Here is a 7,222-nt window from a genome sequence, read left to right on the forward strand (position 1 = left end):
TATCTTTAGTAGAGATGGTTTCGCCATGTTAGCCGGGCTGGTCTCAAACTCCTGACCTCAGGTGATCCACCTGCCTCTGCCTTCCAAAGTGCTGGGATTATAGGCATGAGCCACCACGCGCGCCCTCAGATGACATTTTCTACACTTCCCCTCTTCATTTCAGCTTTCTCTGTTGGAAGAGATTGTTATTGCTACTCGGAGACCACGGAGTGTGATTTCTCACAAAGTACTCATTACCTGTATAGCCAAATTCCACCAAGTGAACACTTGCTATGTTCAAAGGAGGTCTTTCAGGTGGAACTTACTGAGCATTGATCTCCATTTTTCCTGCTCAATCTTTCAGCAATGTTCACAGCATAAATAGAACAGCAATCTTTTTTTTTTTTAGACTGAGTCTCACTCCGTCATCCAGGCTGGAGTGCAGTGGCACAATCTTGGCTCACTGCAACCTCCGCCTTATGGGTTCAAGCGATTCTCCTGCCTCAGCCTCCTGAGTAGCTGTGACTAAAAGCATGTGCCATCACACTGGCTACTTTTTGTATTTTTAGTAGAGACGGGGTTTCACCATGTTGGCCAGGCTGGTCTCGAACTACTGACCTCAAGTGATCCACCCGCCTTGGCCTCCCAAAGTGCTGGGATTACAGGCATGAGCCACCATGCCCAGCCCTAATGTTTGCATTTTAATCGCCTCTGTGTCCCCATCGCACTTGGCTCAGGCATTTGCCACAGGCTGGTCTGTGCTGTAATCTCTTTGAAATTCTGTCCCCAGTGGATGGGGGGAAAGGAAGCAACTCTGTCTTCCTTGAAGGAAGCAACCCTGCCTCGGTTTCCTTCCCTTCCAAGTCACCTAGCAGAGCCATCTGCACAAAAGGAATGAAAACATGTGTTTGCTGAATCACATTAGACTTTATGTTACATCCTATTCTCGTGACTGTAGCTCCAGATTATACAAACTAACATTTGTCCAACATTATTTTCTCTTAATCTTCCACTTCTCTCCAGCTCTGTGCTGTGTACAGTTCTGTCTGAAGTCTTCCTCCATCCAAACTCTAAAAGGAAAAAAACTCCCTCTGATATCCATAGAGAGGGAGGTGCCCCCCTAGAGAGCAGAGATGTGTGAGAAGAGACCAGATCCCAAAGTACAATTTGTCTCTCCTTGAGAAGCATGATTCAGAACAGGAAGAAGAGGAGAGAAAAAGGAAAGGGGAAGGGAGGAAGGGACGTCTGAAGGGATGCTGTCAGTGGTTATTGGAGGTTGGCGGCGTTCTGATTTTATATTTTATTTTATTTTATTTTATTTTATTTTATTTTATTTTATTTATTTTATTTTATTATTTTATTTTATTTATTTTATTTTATTTTATATTTTATTTTATTTTATATTTTATTTTATTTATTTTATTTTATTTTTTATTTTATTTTATTTTATTTTAATTTTATTTTATTTTAATTTAATTTTATTTTATTTTATTTTTGAGACAGAGTAGCTCTGTCGCCCAAGCTGGAGTGCAGTGGTGAAATCTCGACTCACTGCAACCTCCACCTCCCAGGTTCAAGCAATTCTTCAGCCTCCCGTGTAGCTGGGTGTACAGGCACGTACCACCATACCTAGCTAATTTTTTTGTATTTTTAGTAGAGACAGGGTTTCCACGTTGGCCAGGCTGGTCTCGAACTCCTGACCTCAAGTGATCCATCTGCCTCGGCCTCCCAAAATGCTAGGATTACAGGTGAGCCACCTCGCCCAGCCGGTTAGCTTTAGAAACAGGGTCTCACTCTGTTGCCCAGGCTGGAGTGCAGTGGCACAATCTTGGCTCACTGCAGCCTCATACTCCTGGAGTCAGGTGATCCTCCTGCCTCGGCCTCCCAAGTAGCCAATAATAGAATTAGAGGCACACTACCGCACCCAGGTAATTATTTTTATTTTTGTAGAGACAGGGTCTTGCTGTGTTAGCCAAGCTGGCCTTGAACTCCTGGGCTCAAGCTCCTGCCTTCTGCCTCAGATTACAGGTGTGAGACACTACCTCGCTGCAGCATTCTTTTAAATGACATTTGCCCTCTTTTATAACTTTTGGTATTTTTTTAGTTTTAAAATTTTGAGCCTTAACCCTGTTTTATTATCAGAATAAAAGCAATGGTGTTCTGGGGTTTTTTTTGTTGTTGTTGTTTTTGAGACAGAGTCTCGCGCTGTTGCCCAGGAAGTTGTGCAGTGGTGCGATCTCAGCTCACTGCAACCTCTGCCTCCTGGATTCAAGTGATTCTCCTGCCCCAGCCTCCCTAGTAGCTGGGATTCCAGGCACCTGTCACCACGCCCAGCTATTTTTGTTGTTGTTGTTGCTGTTATTTTTATTAGAGAAGGAAAACCAGTGTCATTCCTTAGTGGTCATCTGTGGGTTCTGTTCTGCAAGCATCCATTGTTCTTTTTCTCATGACAGCACCTCCAATGTCTTGCCATGGGAGAATACACCTCACCCGTGAAATGCTGTCTTAGGGAACTGGCATTCAAGATGCTCTCCTTCCTAGCCAAGGGTTGGGTCTTGATCCTAGCTGGGCCGATACACTTAGGCTAAATTCTCGCTGTGTTTGGCTTTGACCTTAGCTTAGCTTCTCCCAACCACCATTGTCCTGAGACTGGAGAGGTTTCCTTGCCTGCGAGCAGCAGTTGCAAAGCTGGCAGGAGGCCTTAGGACACAGGGAAAGTTTGCAAGAGTCAGCATTCCTTCTAAAAGTGCTTATTTTAGGAGTTTGCACACACAGAAGATGGGATGATTTGCAAGCAACAGAAATGGACTCTGGTTAATACAGAGATCTTCTCTGTGTTCTCCCGCAGGTACTTGAATCTTGGGGACAGTGGCTCAGAGATGCAAAAGAGCGGGACTGATTCAGCCAGATGACAGTACCTGGAATTTTCTGCCATCTGGAACTTCCTAGTCACCAAGGTTCCTCTTCACTCTAAGGTCTGGCTGTTTAGCTTTTTCTTTTTTTCTTTCTTTTTTTTTTTTTTTTTTTTTTAAGAGACAGGGTCTCACTCTGTCTCCCAGGCTGGAGTGCAGTGGCCCAATCATGGCTCATTATAACCTCAAACTCCTGGGTTCAAGCAATCCTCCTGCCTCAGCCTCTCAAGTAACTAGGACTACAGGTGCATGCCCCATGACTGAATAATTTTTAGAACTGTTTTGTAAAGATGGAATCTCCCTGTGTTGCCCAGGCTGGTCTCAAACTCTTGCCTCTAGCAGTCCTCCTGCCTCAGCCTCCCAAAGTGCTAGGATTTCAGGCATAAGCCATTGTGCCTAGAGCTATTTTTTGTTTTAAATTCTGGAAGGATTTCCAGATACATTCTTTTTCCTTAAGTTCCTGTACTTTGCAAACTTATTTAAATAAGTTTACTTACTGTGGATCACAGTAAGAAGTACTCAGAGAGCCAGATGCAGTGGCTTATGCCTCTAATCCCAGCACTTTGGTAGGCTGAGGTAGGAGGCTCACTTGAGCCCAGGAGTCCAAGACCAGTCTGGGCAATAAAGCAAGACCCTGTCTCTACCAAAAAAAAAAAAAAAAAAAAAAAAAAAATTAATTAGTTAGCTGGGTGTGGTGGCACCCACCTGTAGTCCCAGCTTCTCAGGAGACTGAGGTGGGAGAATCACTTAAGCCCAGGAATTCAAGGCTTCAGTGAGCCATGATTGCACCACTGCACTCTGGCCTTGGTAACAGAGTGAGCTCCTGTCTCAAAAAAAAAAAAGAAATACTAAGAGTGACCCAGTATGTACATACACACATAGGCATAAGTAAAACAAAAGTTGGACAAAATAGGCCAGGCATGGTGGCTCATGCCTGTCATCCCAGCACTTTGGGAGGCTGAGATGGGTGGATCACTTGAGGTGAGGAGTTTGAGAGCAGCTTGGTCAATACAGTGAAACCCCATCTCTACTAAAAATTAGCTGGGCATAGTGGCATGTGCCTGTGGTCCCAGCTACTCAAGAGGCTGAGGCAGGGGAATTGTTTGAACACGGGAGGTAGGGACTGCAGTGAGCCGAGATCACACCACTGTACTCCAGCCTGGGTGAGACTTGCTCCAGAGAAGGAGACTCTGTCTCAGAAAACAAACAAACAAAAGGTTGCACAAAATAAGACTTACCTTTAGCAGCATAGATGCAGCTTTCTATTTCCTATTTCCATTTCATTTTTTTTTATGCTGGTTACACCCCCTTAAACTAATTTAAAGTTTCATGCATGAGGCTTTAAATCTCACACTTGGAAAACCTCTGAGTTTTCCAAAGTTCATTGCTGTTGCTTGCAATAATCCAGTCTCTTGTGTGTGAAAACCCCAAAATGATCATTGATGTAATGGAACAGGGAACCTCACAAACTTTTTCTCTTGGGCAATGCAGCAGCAGGACAAGCTCTGGCAACAAAAAGCCACAAATGTTGGTTGGGAAGAGCCCAGCATAGCATTGAAGCCAAGCAGCCAGAACTTTCTCCTCCCACAGCAAGCAAAAAGCCAGCTGTGGTCGGGCGTGGTGGGTCATGCCTGTAATCCTAGCACTTTGGGAGGCTGAGGCAGATGAATCCCTTGAACCCAGGAGTTCGAGATCAGCCTCAACAACATGGTGAAACCCCGTCTCTACTAAAAATACAACAATTAGCCAAGCATGGTGGCTTGTGCCTGTAATGCCAGCTACTCAGGAGGCTGAGGGAGGAGAATCGCTTGAACTTGGGAGGCGGAGGTTGCTGTGAGCCAATATCACGCCACTGCACTCCAGCCTGGGTGACAGAGAGAGACTCCATCTCAAAAAAATAAAAATAATGTTAAAGCTTGGTCCCTGCTCTAAAGCAGCTTCTAATCCAAATGGGTGAAATAGTCCCAAAGCAACTGAAGCAAATCAAGAACAACTAAGCATTCAACTCTGTGTGATGGAGAGGTTGTGTTAGAAAGCCAGAAATGGAAGAAATCCCTCAAAGGAAAAGGTGACGTGGAAGGTGTGAGGGCTTCTGGAGGAGCTGAGGCTGGAATCTTTGTTGATTCCTGAATTTCTACATGAAAGGGGCTCAGAAACAGTAATTTGAATGGGGATTTTCATTTCCCTTTACATAAGAGGACTAATGGAATCAACTGTGCATATCAAATAAAGGAAGTGGGGGAAATGGAGACAAATGGAACTGCCACAAAGAGAATATAGTATCCAGGCCAGGTGTGGTGGCTCACTCCTGTAATCCCAGCACTTTGGGAGGTCGAGGCAGGAGGATCATTTGATCCCAGGAGTTTGAGACCAGCTGTTTGAGACCAACATGGTGAGACCCCGTCTCTATCAAAAATACAAAAAAAATTAACTGAGCATGGTGGTACATGCCTGCAGCCTCAGCTACTTGGGAGGCTGAGGAGGAAGGATGCTTGAGCTCAGGAGGTGAAGGATGCTTGAGCTCAGGAGGTCAAGGCTGCAGTGACCTGTGACTGCGCCACCGCACTCCAGCCTAGGTGACAGAGCAAGGCACTGTCTCAAAAAGAAAAAAAAAGGTAGTATCCAGTTTAAGCAGAAAGGAAGAAAAAAGGAAGGCAGAACAGCACAAAGCAGGGAATGATGACAATAACAACACCAATAATAAAAGCAGCTAACATTTATCAGGTCCTTCTCATGTGCTGGGCGCTGTGATCAAAGCCCTACATACATCATCGTGTTGAATGGTCTCCATAACTGTTGCAAGGTAGCTACACATTATTCCATTTTACAGGTGAGTACATGAGGGCACTGTGTACAAAGAAGAGGAGATCAGTCTAACAGGATCAGAGATGTATTTTAGAGCAGCAGGAAATAAGGTTAGGGTGGGAGAGAGGCAAGATGCGGATTACAGAAGATGGGGAAGTCCAGGCAGTGTCTTTACTCCAATTAAAAAGTAAAAACAAGCCAGGCATGGTGGCACACCTGTAGTTCCAGGTACTCAGGAGGCTGAGGCAGGAGGATTGCTTGAGCTGAGTTCAAAGCTGCAGTGAGCTATGACTGCACCATTGCACTCTGGCCTGGACAACAGAGCAAGACCTTATCTCAAAAAAAAGTAAAAATGAGATAATACGGTAGAAGAGTTTGGGATTGGCATCAGAGGCAACAGGAAGCTTTTGAGCCAGAGGAACATGGGCTGAAATAAGAGTCATTAAAATACTGGTCAGGCCAGGCGCCGTGGCTCATGTCTGTAATCCCAGCACTTTGGGAGGCTGAGGCGGGTGGATCACGATGTCAGGAGATCGAGACCATCCTGGCTAACATGGTGAAACCCCGTCTCTACTAAAACTACAAAAAAAATTATCCGGGTGTGGTGGCAGGCTCCTGTAGTCCCAGCTACTTGGGAGGCTGAGGCAGGAGAATGGTGTGAACCCGGGAGGCGGAGCTTGCAATTAGCCAAGATCGCGCCGCTGCACTCCAGCCTGGGTGACAGAGCAAGACTCCGTCCCCCAAAACAAACAAAAAAAAATACTGGTCAACAGAGCTGAAGGCAGGAGGCATCCTATATAGGTTTCATGGGAGTGTCACGCTATGCTTAGCCTATTAAAGATTCCAACAACCAAGAAACCTACATCACTCAATTTCACCCAGCAATTTCCAAACTTGTTGACCACACACTCTTGCCTCTTTTTCTTAGAAAAGCTAATAACAGCTGCTATGCCTCCAAACATAGTTTAGAAAATGCCTTCGAGAAAAAGCCCACAGTCATGAGAGAAATCATTTTATTTGGACAATGAGCACCCAGATGGCTGATTTTATAAATGTGGCAAAAAGGCAAATTGCTACTTGGGATTTCTATCTTTAAATCCTGCCTCTGGTAAGTGGAGTCACCAGATCTTTATACACAGAACAGCGTATGCCAAGCTAGTAAATAATCGAACACCATTATATAATAGAAATGGCAGCCGAGTAAATACTGTAAATCTAGATGCCTGATTCCAATCCCCCCAGGGGCCAAAGTAATTTCTCTTTCAAGGCCATTTTTAGAAGCTTGTTAGCTCCTTCGTCCCAAATGTCTACCTCCCTAGGAAGCGAAGCAACTCACCTCAGTTGCTTTGGAATCAAATACCTGGGTGCAATTTAGCAAATGCACATTGAATTCCTGCTGTGTGCCACTCCCTGTGTTCACAGCCTCTTCTTTGAAAGGAAGATCTGTTAACCAGGCGGGTTGGTAATCATCAGCCACAGGGTGACGTGGTAATGATCTTGACCTTAAAAATCTGTGTATGTACTGG

This window comes from Pongo pygmaeus, chromosome 18 (assembly GCF_028885625.2).
Source record: "Pongo pygmaeus isolate AG05252 chromosome 18, NHGRI_mPonPyg2-v2.0_pri, whole genome shotgun sequence".
Taxonomy (NCBI): domain Eukaryota; kingdom Metazoa; phylum Chordata; class Mammalia; order Primates; family Hominidae; genus Pongo; species Pongo pygmaeus.